The 26,255-nt window shown below is 42.2% G+C and overlaps 1 protein-coding gene across 7 annotated transcripts in view; it reads left to right on the top strand.

The window, feature by feature from the left end:
• The first annotated feature begins 908 nt into the window (after positions 1-908).
• The window catches only part of IL1RAP (interleukin 1 receptor accessory protein), a 139,546-nt gene continuing 114,199 nt past the window's right edge, over positions 909-26,255 (top strand). For 3 of the 7 annotated variants that reach the window (XR_009350959.1, XR_009350960.1, XM_059163138.1), the window contains exon 1: positions 909-1,106. The gene's annotated coding sequence lies outside the window, so the exon portion shown is untranslated. The remainder of the gene's footprint in view (positions 1,107-26,255) is intronic. The other 4 variants (XR_009350961.1, XR_009350962.1, XM_059163139.1 and 1 more) reach the window with 3 other exon arrangements.

Below are 26,255 nucleotides of genomic sequence, written 5' to 3'. Positions count from 1 at the left end.
AGCCTTTTTGAGGAGGGGTCAAAAATGGGGACAGGTGACGACAGGGCACTGCCAGTCAGGAACAAATCACGAGGGACTACCAACAGAAGATTCTTGAACAAAGAACAATGAAGGTCATTATAAACCCTGTTAGGATGATTATGCAGACTACCATCTAGAATAGGAGAGAGCACTTGAGGTCTCTGGCAGAAATCTGGAGAAACGGGAATGAATGAAAGGAAAGAAACATTTTTTGAGATTAGTTCCTTCTATAACGATTCATTCATTCATTCATTCAATACGCATGTACTGGGGGCCTATTTTGTGCCAGGCACTGTGCTAGGCACTGGGTATCCGCCCGTGGAAAATATAGATTCAGTCCTGCTGTCATGACCATTTGTTTGTCCCACGACTGTCACTTGTGGCGAAGCAAGAGCTCCGGAACACCAAAATTGAGTCTGTTTCTTCCTGTCGCACTCTGTGCTTGGCACATGGTGGGCGCGCTCACATCCTGTAGTCTGAACTGATTCATGGCTTTGGTGCAGCAGGACAGCTAAGTACACAGAGCCGGGGAGAAAAGGCAGGGTGGCATCGATCTCGCCTGGAAGACCAGGACCCTGCAATGAACGCATGTGTGCAAATCTGTGTATAGTGGGGGCGTATCTTCCCAGTGCGCCTGGCAGCGGGCCAATCACCGGGACCCACCCTCTCCTCTGCGGGCGCGCTCAAGCCAGCCCCGGCGGCGGCGGGGCGCAGACGGGGGCAGGCGCAGCCTCGCGTCGGTTCGCAGGCAGGCCCAGCGCGGCTCCTCCTCGCCGCGGGCGGGGCTGCCCTCGGTGCCGCCCCGCGGCCGGGGCTCCGCGAAGCTCGGAGTGCCGGGGGCTGGCGAGCCGGGGCGGCGGGTGGAGCCCGGCAGCGCGGCGGCGACCAATCGCGCCGCGCAGGGGGAGGAGCCCCAAAGGGGGAAAAAGAAAGTGCGGCGGAAAGTAAGAGGCTCATTGGGGGAAGACTAGCCGGATCAGGGTCCCCGGGCTCCGCTTTGGCCAGACTCACCGAAAGAAGCAGTGTCGGGCGACCCTGCCACTCATCCCACTGGTTCTCTGCGCCCGCTCTGCTTCCCGAGAAAGGTGAGTCTCTCGCTGTCGTGAGGGCTCGGAGGAATCACCTACCCACAGAATCTCAGGGTGGAAGGACTCCTGAAAATCGTCTCGTTCAACCCTCCTATTTTCCAGAAGGGCAAACTGAGGCACAGAGCGAGGCAGCAGCTGGGATAGATTACACAGCTAGTTAGTGCTGTGGTCGGGACTCGAACCCAACTGTCCAGAACCCCATCTTTGCTTTGTGCAGATTGAGGTACCGCAGTTTGGGGACGGCTGCGCGTTGCTGCACCCCAGTTCCAGCCCTCTGAGGGATCTACCCTGGCGTACCCCCGCCTGGGTATCTGTAGAGCGTTGCTGCGAGCGGTGAGGATAGAAGAGGGCAGTGTGTCCCAGCGTGTCTCGTGCCAGGAGCTGTGACAGCCCGGGGAAAGGCTGCTTGCAGCCTCGCTCCGTCCTCCCCTGACCTGCTTTCTCAGAAAGATACCCCTGCCGAGGGTGTCTGGCTGGCTCCTGGGGGAGGCGGTGGCGAGGGGAGGGACGTCGGGGCACGGATGACTGGGGCTGGTACTCACAGCTGTCTCCCAGCGCGGGGAGGAAGCTGGTGGTCCCGTAGGGGATAGGATGCCCCTTGGTTAGGAATGGCTAGCTTCATGGAGCCATGGCCCCCGTCACTTCTGAGTGCCGGGAGGCAACAAGGAAGCTGAGTTGAAGGGAAAAATCACAAGCAGAAAAGCAAACTTCTGCCGTTTTCTTTAAGAACCAGTACCCAGTCAGTCTTCCCTCCACCTCCGGCCGTGAAATTGAGATGCACCGCCGCTGGGAGGGCTTTCTGCTGCTCCTTTCCACAGATCTTGGGTTAGCTGCCAGCTGAGGAGGAGTATTTAGACCTGGTTTTGATTCCAGCTCTGCCAACTATTAAGCTGTGTGAACTTGGTGGGGCAAGTTATCTAATCTTCTCGGTACTCAGTTTTTGCCCCTGGCCGCCACTGGGAGATGATAAAGATCACAATGAGCCCTGAGGGTAGTTGGAAGGATGAAATGGGATAATTCAAATGGTGTGTCTAGCGCAGTGCCTGACTTGACATCTGGTTAATTTGAGATTGGTGGACACTATTGTAAATATTGTTACACACTAACCCTGGAGACAGTCGATTTTCAGAACGGTGATTTCATACTACCTTAAAGTGACTTTTTTTTTTTTTTTTTTTAAATCTGGAATGCTGTAGCATTTTCTTATTTGGAGTTTGAACAGCTTTTATAGAAAGTGTTTTCTGAGTGCTGTCTCCATGTGACTTTGATCGTGGATGCTTGAGCTGGAAATATCAAATTAATGTTTCTCAGTGATGCCGAGCCCCCTCGTTTTTAGGCCAAGCCTCTGTCTGTGAAGCCCTGGTCTGAGGCACCCTTTATTTGCAAAGACGGTCTTGAATTTGATGAGAAGTAGGAAGACAAGAGAAGTTGGAAGTTCCTTTTATGTTACAGACTGTGCTAATCCTTGTTTTCCTGCTGTCTTAGGTCAGACAAGCAACTTTATGTTTTCTTTAATAGAGGAAAACAGCAACACAATTCTCACGTATTTCTTTGGGATTATGCCACGATGTTGCTAAATTCAGTCCCTCTGGACACAGACATACCTTATTTAAACATAAATACTACACATACTTACTCTAGTCATCCTTAATTATTGTTATTTTAAAATGAATAAGTCCCCTCACATATCCCCACGAGGCTCATGAAAATGGATTTTATTCTGATTGACTTTATACAGTTATTTACTAGTGTCTCCTGGCTATGCCATTAAGTCCCCGAATTGAGTGTTCAGCATTTATAGTTGGCTGCCTGCTTCCCAGTTCCTTCCATTTGCGTGGGGTATTGATGAGTGCATAGGAGGGGGTGTGATACATCTTGAGGGAAGAGAAGAACTTGGCCGTGCCCCTGTAGGTACCTCCTGCACCAAGCGTTTGCAGGGGATGGGATCTCTTGCTTCCATCAGCCTGTTCTGTGTGCATGCATTGTGTGTGATCAGCGGGCCAGGATACGTCTGACCCTGTGCCTGAGAACTAGGGGGCTTGTGGGCAAAAGGAAAATGTTAAAAAATAAGGTCAGAACAAGGGGATGGAAGGGAGATGGGAAGGTAATTTTTTTGGTTCTGGCTCTTTAAAGAAAGGATACCCAGTTATACCTTTCCTCCTTATCCGGATTATTTGTTACAAAATTCATACATATAGATAGATAGAACTTTAAAATTTCCAAAACATATCCCATATATATCTCTTTCTTGCTACTTGCAATAGCCCTGAGGGAAGGACACGGGGGGCATATTAATGGTGGAAGGAGCTTAGGTTTTGTGGTCAAATTCAAATTTCAGCCCTAATTCCTCTGCAGCTAAGTCATACTGAGCAGTTTTTTTCACCATTTAGGGCTTTTGTTTTACTCAGTCCTAAAATGGAAAGGAAAATGCTTACCCCGAGAATTCGTGTGAGGATAAAATTAAGTAGAATAATGTAAAATCTGTGTAGTGAGTAGTTGCTCATTAAGCGGTATCTCTTCTTAGCTGGTCTCAAAAGAGATTGAGTGAGACTCAGAGAAAGGAGAGGTTGCTAAGAGTCACATGGTTATTATGTTTCGGCCTGGGAGTAGAGCTTACACCTTGTTAAGGGTTTTTCCCTGTCACACCCTACGTCACTGCTCCAATGAGTTCTTTAACAATTTACTCAGTTAAGGTGACCTTATTGGGCTGGTGTAGGGGTCCTTTCTGTCCCAAAGAGGAAATTTCCTTGCTGAAGGAACAGCCCATAAGCGTGCTCTGTAGAGGTTGGGCGGGGTGGGGGGGGTGGTCAGCTCCTAGGAGAGCAAGTTCAAAAGCCCTGGATCTCTAAGGCAACATTCCGACTCTCCTGCCTTTAAATAATGCACCTTCCATTCCTAAGAGGAAGGGGACTGTGAAGACATGAAGTTCAGAATTATATTACGTATTTCTTCCTGTTCTGAGTGTTTTCTTCTATCTGCCATCCTTGTGCTAATTCATAGGGCAGTAAGAAGGTTGTACAACAAATGTCATGAGTGACCATTGTGTTCTTCACTTCTCTCACTAATGCTGGGGCTACAGGATGGAATGGAGAGCAGTAGGCAGAGGCAGCATTTGCAAAAAAGACCACTCGCTGCTTGTTGACAGTGCTGGTCACTGGTCTGGAGCCTCAGTCCTCCCTGTGGAAACTGATGGCTGCAGGCTTATGTAGGAAAATGAACAGATCTGTTTCTGGCCCAGGCAATGGGGCCATTTATCCTTTGAGACTCCCCATAGGCCATCAGGTTTCTCTGCTTTGCAGCAAGCAGACAAGCTTGCAAATGCAGTTCTGGGAGAAACGTTTTTGCTCCTTGCTTTTGGCATTTGGAAGCATATGTTTGCCAAAAGGTATCCAGTTAGCGTCATCTTACCTGGCACTGTTAGAAAAGCAGAATGTGGCTGGACGAAATCGGAGGAGGAGGCAGAAGAGAAAAAAATAATAATAATAAAAAAATAAAGGTTATCTCCAGTATTCACACAGTTTCATTTGTTGCTCAACTTTGTCAGGGCTTCTGCTGGTGACACAGATGTAGGATCTGGTGAGTCACTGTTGCCGTGCCTGTGAAATATTAAAGAGAGCCACCTACTGTGCTCTTTGCAAATTTTGGAAATTGCTCTGTGGGTGAAATAAAAACCCCAAAGAATGTAAAAGTTACAGAACATTTGGCATCCGATCTTTTGTGGGATTAATTCGGTTTAGCTACTCATTGGCTCAGGTTTGTTTGTTTGCTTGTTTTCTCTTTTAGAAATTGAGAATGTACCAAGGGGATTGTGGCACTGATGGGGAGACCTCCTGGTAGCCTGACTTGATTCTGCCCAGCTCTGGCACCTGGGGCAGTGTCGAGTTGTAGAATCTGACAGGGACCTGAGGCAAGTTAGGGTACTGTGGTGAGCCTCTGTCTCCTCAGCCAGGAAACAAGAACACTGATGCCTGCCCAGAAGCTGGAGTCCCTATCCCAGCACCTTATTCACGGGAGGCATTTAATAAATGTGAATTCTGACATTAGTTCTTTCAATTTATTAGTCTGTTAAATTGTGAAAATCAAAACGTAATAGTTATTTGCTACTGAACTCCATTGTGGATTGTACTGTTTTATAAGTATCACCTCATTTAATCCTTGCAGTGACCCTGTGTATTTTTGGAGGCAACTGAGGCTCAGAGATGTTTAGTAGGTTGAAAGGTCTGAGACTGTGTGGCCTCTGGACTAGAAATGAGAGCCTGGGCGGGGACCGATGACCCATCCATCCCCATCCTGCCATTCTGAGTCTGGGATTACCTTGCCTGGAACTGAGAAGTCTCTAGCTCTGGGCTTCAAATGGGAGGTTCTTCTGCCCCAATACATTGTTATTTTTCCTTAAGATTCCCTTCCACTCCAAAATCCTGTCTCCATGTCTCATTGTAAAAGTCGAAGCTAGAAGGCGAAAGGGGGATAAAGAGAAAATACCCTTGTGTTTTATGCCAAGAGATCTATTTTCCGGTCAAACAGAGGAGGGCAAAGGAAATCAGCATTCATTGGTGCGTGCACTTCTGTCATTTCACGTAAGCATAAAAATAACTCTCAGATATATATTATTATCTGCCTTTTACCGATGAAAGAACGAAGTCTCAGGGAGACTTACGGACTTGCTCAAGGTTAGTCAATTAGTAAGAACTAGAACTGGTGTGTTTCAGAGCGCAAAGGCATCCGGACTACCTTACGGTGTTTGCTAGACACCACACCATCAAATCGGAGGACTTGGAGAGTTAGATTCAGGAGTGCCGGCTCCCTGTGTCCACATACCTTCCCATCGCAGTAACCGTGTCCTTTCCTCCTCTACCTTCTCCTGCTGCTAGAATCCTTGCCTCATTCTTCCCAGTCTGTGGGACCACATGGAATGCTCCTACCGTCTTCTTTCTATCTCTACTGTGAATTTCAAACCTTATTTGTTTGTTTTTACTCTGGGCCAGGAATTTGTCCCCATTGTTTCTTGTCCAAGTCCCTGATTAGTGCCTAAGCAGCGGAAGAACATAGCACAGTGCCTTGTATGTAAAAAGTGGAGTGAAGGGAATGATGGCTTCATACTGTGTCGGGTGGGTCCAGGGTTGACATTCTCGTTTTCTTACACTTCACTCTATTACTAATTATCTCAAAGGCTGTCTATATAAACTTGGAAGGTAGCTTTCATTTCCTTTAATGTTATGGTTACAAAACCAGAAAAAACGCTAAGGAGTCACAGTCTCTAAGAAAGTTGGACATCCCTAGCTCAATGATGGACAAAAAGACATTTTTATCCTAAGAAAAAAGGGCATTTTGCAGCAAACGTAGGGAAGGAAGAGCTTGCTTGCATGTATTGACAGCAAGGCCAGTGTCAAGTGTCATAAATTAATTACCTGAAAGAAAGTAGGAAGTTTCCAGGGAGGTGGGCAGCTGCAATGAACTTCGATCATAAGATTTCTAAAAACAGTGAAGAATGAGCATCCATCTGGCTATTATTTGATATAATTGGAATAAAGACAGGTGACCTTTTATATCTAGCTTCCATCCAGGAGAAGGCTGTGGTTTCTACCTGTCTGGCACATAAGTCCTTATGATTACACTGGCTTCCTTGTTTCCCAATCAATGCTAAAGGCAACAGAAAAGAGAAATAGTCATTTTATAAACTCTAATATCTGAAAGTGTTCTTTTCATAGGTAACACAGTTCCTTAAGCCAGTTATGGTTAGATGCTATGGTAACTTTGCTCAAGTTATCTGGTCTGTCTTTGCTTTCTTATCTCTTCTTTTCTTTTTTTAAATAATTTATTTATTTGAGAGAGAAAGAGAGAGGGCGAGAGAGAGAGAGAGAGAGCGTCATAGTGGGGAAAGGGAGAAGCAGGCTCCCTGCTGAGCAGGGAGTCAGACACATGGGCATTGATCCCAGGACCCTGGGATCATGAGCTCAGCCGAACGCAGGTGCTTAACAGACTGAGCCACCCAGGTGCCCTCTGTTTTACTTTCATCATCTATAAAACGGGATAATGAAACCCATTTCATCAGGCTTTGATAGGTGTCAATCATATGCCATAACATTTGTTAAGGGCCTGATGCATTGGAATTTTAACCTTTATTATGATTAACAGCTGCCGTGATACTCAGTTGCATGCCCAGATTGATATGGGAACAGAAAGTGTAAGACTTAGATTCAAATAATAACAGTTTTAGTTATGTAGAACTTTAACCACCCAAAATGACTTTTATTACATACATAGGCACATACATTTTTTTTTTTTTTTTACAATAATCGGAGGTAATTAAGGTATGCGTTGCCAACAACATGTATATCCTGAGTCTGAGAGGTTAAATATTGCTAAGGCCACACAGTTAGCACGTAGTGGATCTGGGGCTTGGACCCCAGCTGTCTAACTCCAAGTTATGTTTTTTCCCCCCACTTAATGATTCAGTCCAACAGCCCCACTGCTGGTTAATTGCTTTTCCTTCTCAGAGTCCTTTTTCTCACTTCTAAAATGAGAAATTTAGACAAGGTGCCTTCTAAGTATGATATTCTATGAATCTGTGTCTGTGGAGTGATGACTTGGGAGATACCATGAAAAGCTAAGAGAAGAACCGCCGTGTTTTTTCCACAGAGGAATCCACACACCATGATGTGGTCGGGGTCCCGAGTCCCAGATACCCAGCAGCCTAATTGTCCTCAGTGAGACCCACAACTGAGAGCCACATTGGGAGTTAGATGCATAAAGACACCTTCCGTGTCCTTCAGGATGTGATTCTACCACATTCCTATGACCTGTTAACTATTTTCCTCCTCAGGATCCAGGTTGGGGGCTGGGAAGAGAGAATAGCTGGCTGGCTTATGCACACTGACATTTATTGTATGGGAAATGAAAAAAGAGAGGCTTTTCATATAAAGCAAGCTCTGTATCACCATTAATCACCATAATCTTCCACAAAGAAGTAAAGAGATAAAATATTTGGCTTTCATTTGAATTTTAGCATTATGAGTGCATATTTTCTGCTTTCTTCTTTTGAGCTAATTTAGTGCCCATGGAAGAAGCTTGGCTCTCATTGAATAAATATAGGAGTTCTTTCAACTTACAGAAATGATGGATGCTGGAGACTGGAAATACACACTAAATAGCACTTTTCTGGAAGATTAGACTTCGGTTTCCAATTAAAGAATGAAACAATGGCAGGGGTTGGAGACTGAATGGTTAGAGTTGGTGGTGGAAAGTTGGCTGGTTTAGAGTCATTGAATCCTAGATATTGCTTGCTTAGCCTGTGCATACTTAGTTTCCTCATCTGAGAAATGGCAATTAGCATACTCTAGTTCTCTCCTAGATATATATTACCAAGGTTAAAATCAGATGAAATGTTTAAAATCCCTAGCACTTAATACCAGGCACCCAAAGCGCCCTCCATAAACATCCATTCCTCTCCTCACTCAGCACTGTTATATACCCCAAAGCCTCAGCCCTATGACACAGATGAAGAGGGGGTGTGTATTGAGTAGATGTTTCCACTGGTCTAAGGAAAATTTCCCCAATTTGATGAACAATGGGGATGGTAAGGATAGGAAGTGAGAGTGATGTTTACCTTAAAATATCTGCAAAATTTTCATGTGGAGGAGGAATTAGACTGGTGAGAAATTGTGGTGCATGGACCATCTCCATCTGAATCATCTGGACAACTCATTAAGGAGTAGGGCCACTGCACTGAAGTCTCAGTATCACTAGATCAGAATTTTCTACATCAAGAGGGAGCATATTGTAGAGTCTGGAGTCTTGCTACATAGCTTCATATTCTGGCTCCATTTGTATAATTCTGGACAAGTGACTTAATTTCTTTGTGTGAGATGAGATAAACACAATATGTAACTCTTTGGATTGTTAGTGATGACTAAGTTAATACAAATGAAGTTCTCAGAATGGTGACTGGCACAAGAAACCACACATTATCTCGTTCAGTGTGTAAGATGGTCTTTAAAATACCTCGTAAGGCCATGTATGATTTACATTGTTTCCTGTCTACCCCACTCTCTCAGATAACCACGAAGCTAACTCCTTCATCTCCTTGAAACTTTTGCTGCAATGTCTTCTCAGCAAAGCCTATTTGGTTGCTTTGAATAAACTTACCTCCTTCCTGCTTCCCATCTCCACCCATGCCAGTGTTCATCTCACTGACCCACTCTGCTTTTCCATTTTCCATAGCGGTTGTCACCTTTACCAGCTTCCACATATTTAGTCTGTCCATTGTTTATTGTCTAATTCACCCCCTACTAGACCGTAACACCCACAAGGCCAGAGACCCCACTCCTTGCTCTATCCCATGAACAGGGCCTCACGCATAGCAGCTGCTTAGTCATGAGGAAATGATGAGTAAATACATGCATAGACAGGGTTATATATATATATATATATATATATAAAATTATTTGTCCTCAAGGGGTAGAAAGAAAGAGTTGGAACTGGACAAGAAAATAAATTACATATGTAATACTGAAATTAAAAAAAAAACAACTTGTTTCATACACATATATATACACACGTGTATACACTAATACACATATGTATGCATATTGCCTTGAGAAAGTGGCATTAAATTAAGGGAAAAGCCTGTGAAGGAGCCAAGGGGTCTGAGATCGTGGTTGAGGTGGCAGGGGCCAGGTGAACGGGGGAGAAGGACTGGGAATAAAGTCCCAAGATAAGTTGGGAGGTCACCAAAAGGATTGAAGGAGGGTGGTGACCAGGTGTGCTGTATTTGGAGCCAGAGAGTGAAGGAAAATGGATACACTTACATACTCAGGCAGTTTTTCAGTTGTGCTTATTTTATTAACTTTCTTTAAAAAGTCAGAGCCAAAGACCCAATCATATAATCAGTGATACTAATTTTGTTCCAGGAAATTACAGTCCCTTAACCTCAGCAGAAAACTCCTGCAGGTAGAAGGACCAGTCCTAGGGAATGATGTGGGAGCAACAATGCTGCAGGACTGTCCTGTCCATCTCTGACATCTGACATACCTGCAGACAAGTATTTCTCACCCTGCCCACCCTCCTCCTCAGGCTGACCTGGCTTGTGGGAAAGTTATTTTGTACTCCAGTGATGGTTTGAGAACATTCTGGGTGACAAAAAAGGAAACAGAAGAAGACTCATATTTTACCCTAGTTAACACTTAATGAGACTCATTTATAGAATGTACTGGAAGTTTCGGACCTTTTGCTAATTCGTAGTCACTCACATTGAGCCTGTGCTTCTTGTGTGCCAAGAGCTGTGCTGAATGCTTTGTTTTTATTGTCTCACTCAATCCTGTTACAATCTTATTTAAATTTTAAATTTTAATTTTAAACTAGGGGGGGAAATGAGAGTGTTAAGAGTTGCCTCCATAGGTGTATCGGGGAGGCTGTGATGATAAAATCGAGTATTTCTTGCCGGTGTTTTGCCACAGCTTTGCTCCAAAACAGACTGTGCAGGGTTGCAGCACCGTCGGACTCTCTGGGGACCTTCCCTGCAGTGAAGAGATGTTTGGCAGAGAAATGAGGCAAAAGTTGTATGGGGAAGGCAAAATGCTTCATTCTAGTTGACAGTTTATTTTGCCCTGGAAGAAACTACTAACAATGAATTCAGTCCTCTTTTGCTGATTGCATTTGCTTGCTTCTTTGTAAGAAGCCAATATGGTGCTGACATACAATGACCTTCTTTGTTTTTTTGTTGTGACATACTGAAAAGGTGTAACTTTTATTGTCCCACCTCTCCCAAGTTTGATGATTTCCTTGGAGGAACTGTCCACACACACAACAACGCACGTGCACATGCTCACAAACATGAGGACAGTGCCCCAGTCATAGCTGACACTCTCTATATATTTGCTTAATGAAAGCATGAGAAAAACAAAACAAAACAAAACAAAATCACACACACACACACACTCCCCCGCCCCCAGAATGGTAGGGACTATGGATTTTTTTTTTTTTAAATGGTAAGATTCGGTATAACTTTTTCCAAAATTTTTGTTTTAAAAATAATTTCAGAAGAAGATTATTCTAAGATATGTGGTGTTACTTCATCTTGGTGATTCAGGACAGCTTATTGGAGTGGACTGTAATTCCTTTAAAATTTATCGAGATGAGATCATTTACCCATGTGCTAAATGGCCCTAGACTGGTATACTTTTAAATTTGTGTAATCTGATTTTCATAAATTTTCTGACCTCTCTCTGTTTCATTGTCTGCTATTTTTTTCTTGCTTTCAGCATGTCTTGCTGTACAGCTTTCTTTCCATTCCCCATATAATTAGCTCTTTCTGCTTTACTCTAGATTAGGGAGTGGGCTCATGAGTTTTGTTAGAACTGTGTGTACGATAAAAAGAAACAGGATTGGATTTGGCTCTTAGGCTCTTCTCTAAGGGAAGGGGGTGGGAAGTGGCTACCAAAGAGTCTCCACACGAGAGAGGCTATGCCATATATAGGAACTCCAGGTTTTAGTTACCTGTGGTATTAAAAAGGGACTGATAGGGGCGCCTGGGTAGCTCAGTGGGTTAAGCCGCTGCCTTCGGCTCAGGTCATGATCTCAGGGTCCTGGGATCGAGCCCTGCATCGGGCTCCTCCTCTCTGCCTGCCTCTCTGCCTACTTGTGATCTCTGTCTGTCAAATAAATAAATAAAATCTTTTTTTTTTTTTTTTTTTTTTTTTAAAAGGGACTGATAGCATTGATCATTCATTTACTTGTTTGGGCCATAAGCATTTGCTGAAAACCTTTTGTAGGCAAGACACAGGTGGATACAGAGATTAAAATATAGTCACACAAACACAACCCCTGAAGAATAAGAATTTATAGATTATTTTGAAAGATGAGATATTCACAATCAACTTGTATAATATTTAGAAGAGGGTAGGAGTAGATAACATAACTTTAATAGATTATGGAAAAACATGTTTAGTTTTTTTTTTTAATTTTTTATTTTTTATAAACATATATTTTTATCCCCAGGGGTACAGGTCTGTGAATCACCAGGTTTACACACTTCACAGCACTCACCAAAGCACATACCCTCCCCAATGTCCATAATCCCACCCCCTTCCCCCAAACCCCCTCCCCCCAGCAACCCTCAGTTTGTTTTGTGAGATTAAGAGTCACTTATGGTTTGTCTCCCTCCCAATCCCATCTTGTTTCATTTATTCTTCTCCTACCCACTTAAGCCCCCATGTTGCATCACCACTTCCTCAATATCAGGGAGATCATATGATAGTTGTCTTTCTCTGCTTGACTTATTTCACTAAGCATGATACACTCTAGTTCCATCCATGTTGTCGCACATGGCAAGATTTCATTTCTTTTGATGGCTGCATAGTATTCCATTGTGTATATATACCACATCTTCTTGATCCATTCATCTGTTGATGGACATCTAGGTTCTTTCCATAGTTTGGCTATTGTGGACATTGCTGCTATAAACATTCGGGTGCATGTGCCCCTTTGGATCACTACATTTGTATCTTTAGGGTAAATACCCAATAGTGCAATAAAAGCCCTTTCTGGAGAAAACATGTTTAGTTTTAAAGAGACAGCTGTGCCATTCAGGAAGGGGTTTCGAGGACCTGGTGTCTGAAGAGAGTCTTGAATCGATGGGCAGGTTTTGGACCTAGACTAGAGGGGAAGAGCAGTGTACAAGTTAGGGTCCAACGAAGGGAGCATGAATGAAATGGATGGGTGATATGGAATATGGGATTTGTCATAGGGATTAGACCTACAACTGCGGAAGAAGCTGAAACATTTAAGTCCAAAAGAGGACAATGGGAGATGAGAAAAAGTCACTCACTCAGGACCCTAAGGAGAAGGTGGCCAAGAAGTCTGTGGAAGACCACTTCCACCTCTGGTAGGCAGGCCGTTGGGAAGAAAAAAAGCTGGATGTGAAGGTGAAGAGAAAACCTGGAACCATGAGGACAAGCTGCAACCCTTAACTGTCTCTCACTGTACCTAACCTAGATGATGTGGGTGGCTCGCAGAAGGAGCTTGTGGGCTTAGCCACAGAGCTCTGCACCTGCTGGCCTTGGACTTGGAGAGGTTGGAGGGAGAGATTTGTCAGGAGCTGAAGGCATGGTGGGTGTGGCTGCTGCCCCCTCTTAGGAGGTCAGCCACTAGATCAGCAATGATGTATGTAAGAGGCAGTTAGTAGTACCCAGGGGCCTACAAAGGCTCTTGCAAAACAATGGGTACTGCTGCACTTTTCCCATCCAGATCTCATGTACAGTTCCCTGTGGCTATCCCTAAGAATCATACAGAGAATGGGATTCTGGAAAACACAATTCCAATAAAACTAAAGTGACACAGTTTAGTTTGGAAAGGAGTTTAGGAAAGGAATGGGGGGACAACTGAACATTCTATTATCATAACCCAGGCAAGGAAACTTGCTTTCTTCTATTTTCACTTGGGAAAGTGACTCGGAATCATAAGTGATTGTTCAGAACAATACTAAAAATATTAGTGTACAATTGCAAGCCAAGGTGATTTGATGTATGGCTAGTATGTTGACTCTAATATCTTTATGGCAAACCTTGATAATGACTCTTTAAAATTCCCGGATGATTCTGCCTCCAGTATGTGAAAGGCTAGAAAAAGTGTACATGTAGCTGGAACATTGACCAACATGAAACTGGCTTACGCAACCATGTCAATTCCATTCTGAGAGAAAGATCCTATAAAAATAAATATCACTTACTTAATTTAGTAAATAATGCTTTTTGGCTTTACTGAGTAAAGAGTAAGAGTATTCCTTCTGTTTGTCCAAGTGCTTAACAGTTTGCAATGACTTACATGTCCCTTATCTTATTTGATTTGACAAGGACTCTGTGAGGTCTGTTCAGTCTGAATTCGCCTAAGTGGCAAAACTGAAGCTCAGAGGCTGTGGTAACCATCAAGAGCCCACTTATCCCTTGATTCAAGAGCACTCACTGCACTTGCGTAGATTTAGTGGACACCTTGCTGTGGCTCATCCCTCTTTCGCACTAGGGACCTCTGCCTGATAATCTTGGGGCACATTCCTGGTTCTTCCATGTTCCTGTTCTAAATCTGCCCATAGTTTTGGGACTTCATTACCTCTAAGGTCTTTTAACACCGTGCAGGCCCTTTGTAACCTTTCTGTGACAGTTCCACCTGTCTCATCCCTGACCCCCTTGTAGGTTTTTTGCTTCTTCACACCAAAGCACAGGACACCAAATGCAGGGTAAAGAAGAACTGCTTTACCAAAGCATACCTGAACAGGTATCTTAACACCCCCAGGAGATCCACACATCTTTGAATTAGGTCATTCTCTAAGTCTTTCCTATCAGCGTTTCCAAGCACATACTCCCATATGTTTATAAAACCTATCTCCTGGCTTCCTACCTGTTGAAACACAGCAGAACTTAACTCATTTGTCTTGACTTATTTAAAACACACACACCTACTGCTCTATCTGCTGAGATGGCAACGGCCAACAGCGAGGGAATACAAAACCTAAAACCTCTATTCAGTGCACCCTGAAGAGTTTCGGCCTCTTAGAGGGGTCCTTAAGGCATACCAAATTGGGGAGACCACCTCAGGTTCTGTGCTTTGGGGTGTGTAGGATTTTTGCAGTTACATCCAGAAATCAAGCCTTATTATCTGTCTTTACACAGACTACTCTTTTTTTTTTTTTTTTTTAAGATTTTAAATATTTATTTGACACAGAAAGAGAGATCATAAGTAGGCAGAGAGGCAGGCAGAGAGAGAGGGAGAAACAGGCTCCCTGCTGAGCAGAGAGCCCGATACAGGACTTGATCCCAGGACCCTGAGATCATGACCTGAGCTGAAGGCAGAGGCTTAACCCTCTGAGCCACCCAGGTGCCCCTACCCAGACTACTCTTAATGGTCCTCCAAGAATGCTACAAAGTTAGGGTCAAAGGCTAAGCTCCTGGTTCTGCCAATACAACAGAGAGGGATGTGTCTTGTTTAGAGTTATCCGAAACTCTGTAATTCATCTTCTAAGTTCTGGTACAGTGTACTTTCCACTGTAATGTGCTGCTTCTCTTGCTTTCATTCTCCCACGTGAGAACTGACCTCATTTCACCCTACCAGAAATATGGGTTTTCTGCTTCCTGCATTGCTATGCTATGTAAGAAAAAGTTCCGGAGAATTGAAGGCTAGACTTCTGGTGATAATAATAAGAAATAATAGCTGTGAAATCAGAGTGTTTACTATGTGCCAGGTGCTTTATAATATGATCTCACGTAATCGTTATACTTGATTCCATGAGATGCTTGACCCGACCCAATAAGGCAACGGAGAGTCTGTGTGGTTAAGAAGCTTACATAGCTCCAGAGGATTTGAGTTCAGTGTATGTGAGTCTGAAGCCCATGCTGAAACTTTATGCTTTCCTTCACGGTGCTGAGGAATGCCTTCTGTCCTGTGGCCCCATCCAGTTTGCCTACGGGTTCGTGGGCATCTGTGACAGATGTTCGGTTACTTGTACACTGATCAGTCTGACAATTCCCTAGAAATCCTGCTTGAGCTAACCCACTGATCATTTTGCTTCCTCAGCTCCTTTTTCAATTTCCTTTTAAGCCTAAATAGCATAGGAAGTGCCTTAATCAATTGACACTAGCTCTTCCTAGTTTAATGATCTTTTCATTTTGTCAGTATCCTTTTCTAACAATTGAGGTTTAGAGCAAGGAAGGGAATAAGTGCTTTGCAAAAGCCTTAGTCGCCCATTTTGGAAAGTGAGGTCAATGGAGATATGACAATGCTGCTTTGAAATGCCAGAACCCCTGGGCTAAATGCTCCCCCCCCCCCCCCCCCCCAGTGTCTGTGGAAGAGAGAAGACCTCTGATATGGCACCAGAGACTTCAACCAGGACAAGTAGGTACAAATTCCAGAGGATCTGAGTCCAGCTCAACCTAAGGAGACACTTATTACAGTACAGGCCATATGAAAACTAACTCGGTAATGAGTACATCCTCATTAGAGATCTTTAAAGAGGGACTACACATCCACTTGGCAAGGATGTTAGAGAGATATTTGAATTTTGGAAAATGTTTGAATCAAAATGATATTTGAGGGCCTTTCCGGCCTTGGGCTTCTGTGTTGAATTCACTTAGAAACTTCATATTGGGAATAAAGCTTTCCCCTTGTTATAATTAACACCAACTAGTGATGTCGCCTCCTCCCTCCCCCCATGCTTTCCCCTTCGAACAACTGCTCAATTTAAGAAGGGGCCCTAGGATGAGGAAGGATGTGGTTCTTTCCCGCTTGGCAGCACTCCGTGTCAGAATGGAGGACTTGTGTCTGGGCCTGGCACCGATCCGTCGGGGCCTCTCACCAGCCCAGTGGTGTCTGTGACCGGAGCACGTGGGAGGTGCACATCCGTGGAGGAAAACCTCCCACTGGCTGCCGGCTCAGGATTTTAAAATTTTTTTACATCACTAATGAATACAGTCTTGCCCAGGGCAGGCCTCTTGGAGGAATGGAGACACACCCTGAAACAAGCCCTAGTCAGCCCAGACAAGCATCCCCTGAGAAAGAGCCACTCTGAAGCTGGCAGCATATGAGAAAGTGTCTTTGAGAGCAGTTTCTTCTTGCCGTTTCAAAGGAGAGCCGCTTGCAGGCCAGGATATCAGGAGGGCAAAGCTCCTTTTTCCCCTGATTTTCTTTCTTATTTCTTTTTTAATTGGCTTACCACTAATCTGAAAGCTGCGCCGTTCGGAAATGATAATCCTTTGATTGAACATCAGAATTGAGGCACGGCCTCAGTTCTCGAAGGAAGGAGTGGTACAATGAGAGAAAGTGTCCAAAAGTTGATTAACAGCTTTAAATTAAAAGAACAAAATGAGGCAAAACTTAATAGCAGGTCATACTGACCAGTGCCATGTGTAAGAATAGACGGTGCTTTCCCATCAAATCCAGTGATCTTTCCCCACAGGATTTACAAAGACCTTACCAATCTCCAACCTAGGTCAACTTTTTTTTTTTTTTTCTTAAGGGAAATGTTATAACTAAGTATATTTTGCACAAATCTTTCATGTGTGGATATCTCAAAGTATGAAGTGCTATTATAGGGAAGCTTCAGGAGCTCACAGCTGTCTTGTCCCTAGCAGATAAACATGTGAAAAACTTCATAGCTGCGAGGACTCCTTTAGGGATCTGGTCCAATACTGCCTGGAGGTAGTTTGGCCAAGATCCCCCATGTACACCATAAATCTTCACAGAGTCGTGGGAAGAGAACAGCGGCTTTTGCTTTGCCGGCAGCTGACTCGCTGTTCCTGCACTGTCTTCCTTTGACACAGGACCATTGCCTGTTTAGATGTGACTCTTCCTTGGGATATAAATGGGGTGTTATTTTTAGGGGACCTTATATTTCCTAGTAGTTTTTCAAAGTTGGGAGGCAGTGTGGCTTTATCAGAGGAAAGTACGAACTGGGAATCAGAAGCAATCCCACATTTTCACGAGCAGGCTCTGGACCTCCTGAAAGTCTTGTATCCTTCCTGGGCTCCTATTTCCTAAATAGTGCCCAAATAAACAACACCATTTGACCTCCAAGGCCCTTTCTCGTTTTCTAGAGGTGATCTTCATAAGAAGATAGAAAAACAGGGAGAGAATTAAAAAACAACACAGCAACCAAGTGGAGTATAGGGCTTAGGAAAAGAAGTCCCCCCTTTTAAACAGAGCTCAGAATGTCTTTGTTGCAATAAGCCTTGTAGCAAATATGTGAAACTTTGTCTCTATTGCGTACTGCCTGGTACTTGGATTTCCCCTATTTGTCTCATTTGTATTTGCTAAAACCTGATTAGAAACATGAATCATAGCCCTGAGGAAACTTTGAGATCTTCAGATTCAGTTCACTCACTTTACCCGTAACAACCCCAAGGCCCTTGCCCAGAGTTACACAGAGCCTCGAATGGGTTTCTCCTGCCTCCAAACGCAATTTTCTTTCAAATACACGGCCTACTCAGTTTATTTAGCAATGATGAGTATTCAGAGAAAGAGTCAGGCTAGATTCTCAAAGTTGAATGATCCTCAATAATACTTTACAGGCTAGTGAGGAGATACACACACACACACACACACACACACACACGAACGACTTGTTTTTTCCCATGCTAAATGTGTTGGATATAGTTCCCTTTTGTGCAGCCTTCTTCCTTGCCAATAAACACTGCCTTGCATTCTCCTGGGCTTAGAACATTTACTTTTCCAAGGAAAACCATGCCTTACCACTCACTCTCTGTTCTCCAGCGGGACCACTCACTTTCACATTTCTGATCACAGGATTGCTTGAAGGTAGAACCTCAGCTCTCTGAAAAGACTCCAGGATAACTACTTTCTGGGTTGTAGAGCATTATGAAGAGCTAAGGCTGTAGTTCCTCATTGACAATTTTGTAATTGTGTGGAAGCCACAAATACAGTTGCAGAAGATTCAGCTCTCCTGGATCATAGCTCTGATTATTTTGTACAACCAACCGACCTTGGATCAATCGTGTTATCTTTGTGTTTTTGTTTTTCTGTCTGTCAAGTGAAAAAGTTGACTCAAGGCCTTCCCCAAGTCTTCTATGATCAAGGCTCTTGTTGTAACTGTTTTAACAGCACGTCTTTCTAAAGTGTATTCCATACCACACAGCTGTCTAACAGCGAGTATCCTGAGAAATTATACCTTTAATTAATAATTCAGGGCCATGATTTTGAACATCAGTTATTTTATACTGTGTATAATGATGTCCTCAGGGCCTGTTGAAATATGTAAGACTCTATCACTAAATGGCCCCAGACTGCATATCACTGTTTATTATTATTTTGCTTGTTTTTTTTTAGTTTTCTTGAAATAGCTCAACTTTTTCACTGCCATCAACATGCCTGCTTATTAAAAGCCTTTTGCCTTCCATCCAAATTTGCTTTTCTTCTGAACTTTGGGATAAGGACTCAGATAAGCAAGTTACTTGAATGAAGATCTGAGAGTACTAGAAGTGAAGTTGTTTTGTTTTGTTTTTTTTAAGTTGGTACAGAACTCATTCTGGTGAATATTTAGAGCACTGGTTTGCCTAGTTGTTAGCTACTGGGTATTTGCTTGATAATTGACACTGGCTACTAACTGAGTTACCCATTGCTGAGTTATAAACATATGCCTTTGATTCTGTGTATTTTGTTTTTGTCCCTTTTTAGTTGTTATGCTTCTTAACCACTGGAAGCACTTTGGATTTTTACTGTGTAAATGCTAGGGACTTATGGATTTTTTTTTTTCTATTTATACTAAAATCACCATAAGCCTAAATGTGGTATGAAGAGAGCAAATTTCTGAAAATAGTCAAAATGCCATCAATAGGGAAATGGTTAAATACATGATAGGATAGCTGAATAATGGAACTGTATTTAGCCATTAAGAGGAGTGAAATATAATTGTATGAGCTGGTCTGGATACATGTGAATGAGATATTGTTAAAGAAAGAAGCAACTTGGGGCACCTGGGTGGCTCAGTGGGTTAGACCTCTGCCTTCGGCTCAGGTCATGATCTCAGGGTCCTGGGATGGAGCCCGGCATCAGACTCTCTGCTCAGCGGGGAGCCTACTTCCTCTTCTCTCTGCCTGCCTCTCTGCCTGCTTGTGATCTCTCTCTGTCAAATAAATAAATAAAAATCTTTAAAAAAAAAAAAAAGAAAGAAGCAACTTTTGGATCCATACTTGATTTAATTTTTGTACAAAGAAAAATAAGGAAAAATTATATGCAAAATATGTAAAAATCTAAAACTAGCAGTTATGTTTGATTATATTGGAAGTGGGATTAAGAAATGCTGATAAGAGGGGCACCTGGGTGGCTCAGTGGCATAGGCCTCTGCCTTCAGCTCTGGTCATGATCTCAGGGTCCTGGGATCGAGCCCCATGTCTGGCTCTCTGCTTAGCGGGGAGCCTACTCCCCCACCCCCGTTTGCCTCTCTGCCTACTTGTGATCTCTCTCTCTCTGTCAAATAAATAAATAAAATCTAAAAAAAAAAAAAGAAAGAAAGAAATGCTGACGAGAGGGAGATGTAATGTTTTGACTTTCTACCTACTATAATTTTTATAAGGGGGATAATAGGATTGATAATAGGATTATTGGTCATTTTCCTCTAATAATTTAATTATGTACATTTAAAAGCATGCAGCAGAGTTGAAAATCTGTTACAGTGAGCACCCATATAACCCTACCTTGATTCTACTATTTTTTTTAAAGATTTTATTTATTTGACAGAGATCACAAGTAGGCAGAGAGGCAGGCAGAAAGAGGAGGAAGCAGGCTCCCCGCTGAGCAGAGAGCCCGCTGTGGGGCTCGATCCCAGGACCCTGGGATCATGACCTGAGCTGAAGGCAGAGGCTTTAACCCACTGAGCCACCCAGGCACCCCATACTATTAATGTTATTTAACACCTGCTTTATCACATCCTCATTCATTTATGTATCTTTGGGTGATTCTTAATGTTTTTATGTTTTTGACTACTTCCAGACTTATTTAAGGAGTCTAGATGGAGTCTCTTGCTAAGTGAGACTTATATCCTGCTCCAAAGAGCCATAATGACCTTTATGGATTCTACTGATTTGGACAGATACATAAACAAATACTGATAGAGGATTTATTAGATACCTTTACCTTACTTAGTACCTTAGATGCCTTTTTCTTTTCTTTTTTTTTTTATTATTATTAATAATGTTGGTAGAGGAGGCAATGAACTTGTCATCTAGGGGTTTGGCAGTTTACTTGAACTTCCCAGGCATCCTCTGAGCTCCTCTGCCCTGTGCCACCATGTGTTGACTGTGCTGTGCCTTTCCATGTTGGCTGCTGTGTAAACCCTATATACTCCTTTAAAAAAAAAATTCAGTTAATTAGCATATAGTGTATTATTAGTTTCAGATATAGAGTTCAGTGATTTATCAGTCTTTTATAATACCCAGTATAAGCCTCATTTAGCTTCCTTTTCTAGGATAATACATTATGAAATATTTTGGATATTATCAGATCTTGATGATATGAGATCTTGATTTATGAGAATAAATACAAATGCTTGATGATTCCACTGAGCCACTGTTTGAGTATAGGGTTGCCCATGGTAGCCAGTATAAAAGCTTGGGACAGACTGTATTTGGTTTCAGTCCTGCATGGTCTTGTTTGAAGATAGGTTATTTGGCTGTGGATGGGCTCTGTTTGGGTGAAAGGCAATTATAGTGAAGAACAATAATGACTTTGGGTACTTAGGTAAAATGTCCAAATGTAGACTGTGAATCAGTTTAGACCAGACCTGCATCCTAGGATGTTTTATTCTGCTTCATTTATTTTAACAGGAGGACTTTGCTTCCCTCGTTGGAGATGATTTTGAAACTTAGAATGATGAGAAAGTTCTGGAGATGGATGGTCCCATCCTCTCCCCAAAAAAGAGTCAAATCCATATGATCCGCATCATTTCTTCCTTGCTGATCATTCCAGACCTATTTCCTATAAGTTCTCATCACCCCCTTTGCAGATTACACTCTAGTTGCACCAGATATCTTGCTTTACTCTAAATATCTTATGCATTCCTCTGCTTTCAGAACTTTGCTCAACATACTTGCTCATTTTTCAATTCTTTCTCCTCTTTCCTTGCCTCCTCTCCTCTACCCTCCCCGCTCTCCTCTGTGTGGTCCTTCTGCTCCGCACCTACTTGCACAGGCACACACATCTATAACATCTGGAGTTCTGCCTGTTTACAGGCAGAATCTTCTCTGTGGAACCTATCTGAACCTATCACCTGGAAAGAATCACTTCTAACTTAGCATTTCCATAGCCCTTGGCTTGCATCTTATTACTTAGACTGTGGCTTCTCAGTCTGTGGTTCGTGGCATAGCTATAACAGCTTTGTGGGTGACTAGAAATGAAAAATCTTGAATCTTGTCTTGAGTCTAGGGAATCAGAATCTCCCATTTTACCAAGTTCTGCAGATCATCCTTATGCACATTACTATTCAAGAAGCTCCATCTTAGAATGGATATCTAACTTTGCCTTTCACTTGACTGCCTTTGTGTCAGTGGATTCTGATAGACTGTGTCTTGTGATTAGAGCCTGTGTCTTCCTCACCTTTCATCTGCAGGGCAGGGTGGATGGCTTAGCACATAGTAGAAGCCCTTCAGTGTGTGTTGTTGAATGAAAGCCTCTGCTTTCAATGAGCTTGGATATGTGAGAGAAATCTATGAATAAAAGGCATTTTCATGATTCTTGTCAGCAAGATATCTTTCAGATGGTCTCAGTCGTGCCATTTCTGTGGTCAGGTTTTATAGACCCTGGCACAAAAGGGCTTCCCCCATATCAAATCTGTTTTCTCCTTTCACTTCTTTGAAAAGTACTTCGATGATATGGACTATTTGAGCTTTCAGAAGCTCGTGGGAATTCACTGTCCAAAGGATTATATTAAAGCACAGAAAAAACATTTTGTACTGATATTTTATTAATAGGATTATAAAAATCTGTACAAATGGCATAGTTGTGTATTTGTTTTAAGAATTGGAAGCCTGATCACAGGGTCAGAGTAATGTCCAGAGTCAGATTTTGGTGCATCTGATCTCAGGAAAATAACATTGTTTTAGTTGATTGTATTTGCTTTTTGAAAACTTGGAAAGGGAGAAGCTTCATAATTTCAAAAGGATTTCTTTGATCTCCTCTTAGACATTCCCTTCAGATTCTTTCCGCCAGCATCTCCGTCTTGCCTACTGTCCCTGGCATTATGTTTTCCTAATTGTCTGGCACTTCTGTCTTCTAGTTTCTACATCTTTGTTTTATAGTTTTCTTATTCATTCCACTCATTTTTCCCATAACCAAACTTCTGGTGATGTTCCTCACCATTCCCCAAACTGCTGAGTTTAATTACTATAATTACCATAAATATAAATAAAAGTAAATACAGTAAATGGATATAGAAGATAAAACAGATAATTAAACAAAATAAAATTAAAAATAAAAATATCAGCAAATGTGATGATAAATCAAGTAAAATAAATATAATCATATAAATAATATAATTATAAGTAAAATAAAAATAGAGTAAATAAATAAGCAAACAGGTGATTATTTGACCTATATAAGAACAAGGCCAGTGAACACCTGCTATTTTTTCCTGTTATTAAAAACAAATCTTGAATATGTAATGCCTGTTTTATCCATTTTGAAGGGATTATTAAGATTATGAAAATTGTTTGAATACTTCTTTCTAGTTATATTCATTAATTTACTTAGAAGATGTTTTCTAGTCCTGTGCTCTCCATGTGACATTGTAAAGGAGAATTACAGAAAAAACACAATGTGTTTTGCCTTCCAGCCTTTAAGGTGCTCACAATGAAATAGAAGAGATTGAGACATCTATAGGAATAGCTGTAGAACAAGGTAGAAAGGGATAAATACTCACAGCCACGTAACAAAGTTGCACAGAGTTTTTGTTTCCAGAAATCCAGGATGTGCAGACATGGAAGGAAGTTCATCAGAAACTGAAGGACGGAGTTTCTGTGAACTCTGATTACTGTATTCATACCCATATTTTTTCTCTTACTCTCTCCCTCTGTTCCTCCCTCCTTCTCAAGTTCTCTTTGCCTTTCTTCCCTTTTGCCATTCCATTTTTTGTCTTTGCTGAAGGCTTAGAATTCTCCTTTTGGAAGTAATTTCACAAAATTTTTCATGAGCCTGTCTGTAGGGGAATTTCTTCCTTTCCTGCGTATATCACTCACTGGCTTTCATAACGATCAATACTCATTATTTTATTTTATTATTATTTTTTTAAAGATTTTATTTACTTATTTGACAGAGAGAAATCACAAGTAGATGGAGAGGCAGGCAGAGAGAGAGAGAGGGAAGCAGGCTCCCCGCTGAGCAGAGAGCCCGATGCGGGATGCGGGACTCGATCCCAGGACCCTGAGATCATGACCTGAGCCGAAGGCAGCGGCTTAACCCACTGAGCCACCCAGGCGCCCCAATACTCATTATTTTAAAATTTATTATTCCTTTTCTTCCTCAAGCTCATTGGCCTCTTTCTTTTGGTTTTTCTGCCAGTTTGTAATAACGAGAGTTAGGCTTTTCTTTCATGTGTGTCTGTGTTTTAGTTTTTTTTTCCCCACTAAAATTGATTTTAGTGAAAATTACAGATTTTATAGAAGAGGTGTTGTAGTTTTATATATAGCTGGGGAAATATAATTAAGAATGAAATTTCTCAGCCCAGAAATCCATAAATGTAAGAGAAAATGAAAACACTCTTATGACTAAGTAAGCATTAAACCAGAATGATGGCAAACTCAGAAAGAAATCTTGGCCTTTCCTATGGCCACGCAGCTCTTGGCATACACATTTTCAAGATAAACCACAACTTGTATTCAGCAAATGACATCCTTTACTTGGGAATTGTTAGTTAATTGGCTTTATCCAAATGAAAAACTTCTCATATCTTTAATTTTTTAAAATCTTATTTTATTGTGGTAAGAATACTTAAGATCTGCACTCTTAACCAGTTTGTGTTGTGTACAACACATTATTGTTGACTATACGTACAATGTTGTCCAGCAGATCTCTAGAATTCATCTTTCTTGGCAGTACCAGGGTGGCTCAGTTGTTAAGCCTCTGCTTTTGGCTGGGGGCGTGATCCCAGTGTCCTGGGATTGAGCCCTGCGTCAGGCTCCCTGCTCGCAGGATGCCTGCTTCTCCCTCTCCCACTCCCCCTGCTTGTGCTCCCTCTCTCTCTGTCTCTCTGTCCAATAAATAAATAAAATCTTAAAAAAAAATAAAATAAAAAAAGAGTTGGATGCTCTAGCATTCTTCTTTCTTAGCTGAAACCTTATGCCTGTTCATTAGTAGCTCACACTTACCTCTCCCTGCAGCCCCTGGCAACCACCATTCCACTCTGATTCTACGAAGTTGAATATTCTTCTTATACATAGAATCAGGTAGCATTTGTCTTCCCGTCATTGGTTATTTCAGTTAGCGTGATGTCCTCAAAGCTCATCCACCTTTTCCCTTATTTCCTTCTTTTCTGTGACCCTAGAATTTCCTCCTTTTTAAGGCTGAGTGGTGGGTATTATTTTGTATTTATATATCACATTTTCTTTATCCATTCATTTGTGGTTGGGCATTTAGGTTTTCTCCATGTCTTGACTGTTGTGAATAGTGCTGCAATGAGTATGGGAGTGAAGATACCTCTTTGAGATCCTTATTTCAGTTGCTTTTGGATAAATACCCAGGAGTGAGATTGCTGGATCTGAGGGGAAGTAGTTTTGCAATTTAGAGCAAGGCGCCCCACCAAAGTTAAGTATCTGTTCTCCAACAGAAACTAGAGGCATCCCTTCTATCTTAGATGTTTACCTTTCCAAGAGATGGCCCCTAGGTCTTTGAGAAAGACATTTTTGTGTCACAAAAGTGACAAGAGACCTGCCTAGTCTTCAAAAGGATTTATGTACATAAAGGGAGGGGAAAGTACCTAATAATTGCTAGTTTTCTAAAGTAAATGCTCTGACAAAAAGCGGGGGTGGGGGTGGGTGGGTGTGGGAATCTCTTCCCTTATTTTGAAGGAGAATTAAGCTTTTTAAAAAAAATTTGCATTTGTTTTTGCAGACAAAAATTGTATTTGTTTTTATATCTTAATATGTTTAACTAATGCAGTTCAGAATTAAAGTCATTTTTTTCCTGAGTTTTTGATCAACCAGAGATTCAACTGAAGTTTGCGTTTGGCTTTGTATAACAAATTCTATACCTTCATGATGAATCTGATTTGAAAACTCTTGAACTTTTTTTTTGATTTTTATTTTTTGTGGTCAAGTATATGTACAATTTACCATTTTAACCATTTTTAAGTGCACATTTCTGTGGTGGTAAGTATATTCACTGTTACCACCATCCATCTCCAGAACTTTCTCATCATTCCAAGTTTCAACAGAAACAGTACCCATTTAAGCACTAACTTCCTATACACTCCACCTCCAGCCCCTGGCAACCACCATCATTAGCATTTTAACTTACCTATTAAAAACTGTCCGTGAAATTTCAATATCCTGCTTATTGGGGTAAGTAAAGTTCTGTTTGCCCAGGATTTGAAACACAAAGGTGTCTTCTTGGGAAACTGACTGGGAAAGAGGATTCTAAAACCTTTGAATGTGGTACCCC

Source organism: Mustela lutreola, chromosome 2, assembly GCF_030435805.1.
Source record: "Mustela lutreola isolate mMusLut2 chromosome 2, mMusLut2.pri, whole genome shotgun sequence".
Taxonomy (NCBI): Eukaryota; Metazoa; Chordata; class Mammalia; order Carnivora; family Mustelidae; genus Mustela; species Mustela lutreola.
Note: the sequence above shows the minus strand (reverse complement) of the source record. Positions and strands in the feature narration are given on the sequence as shown.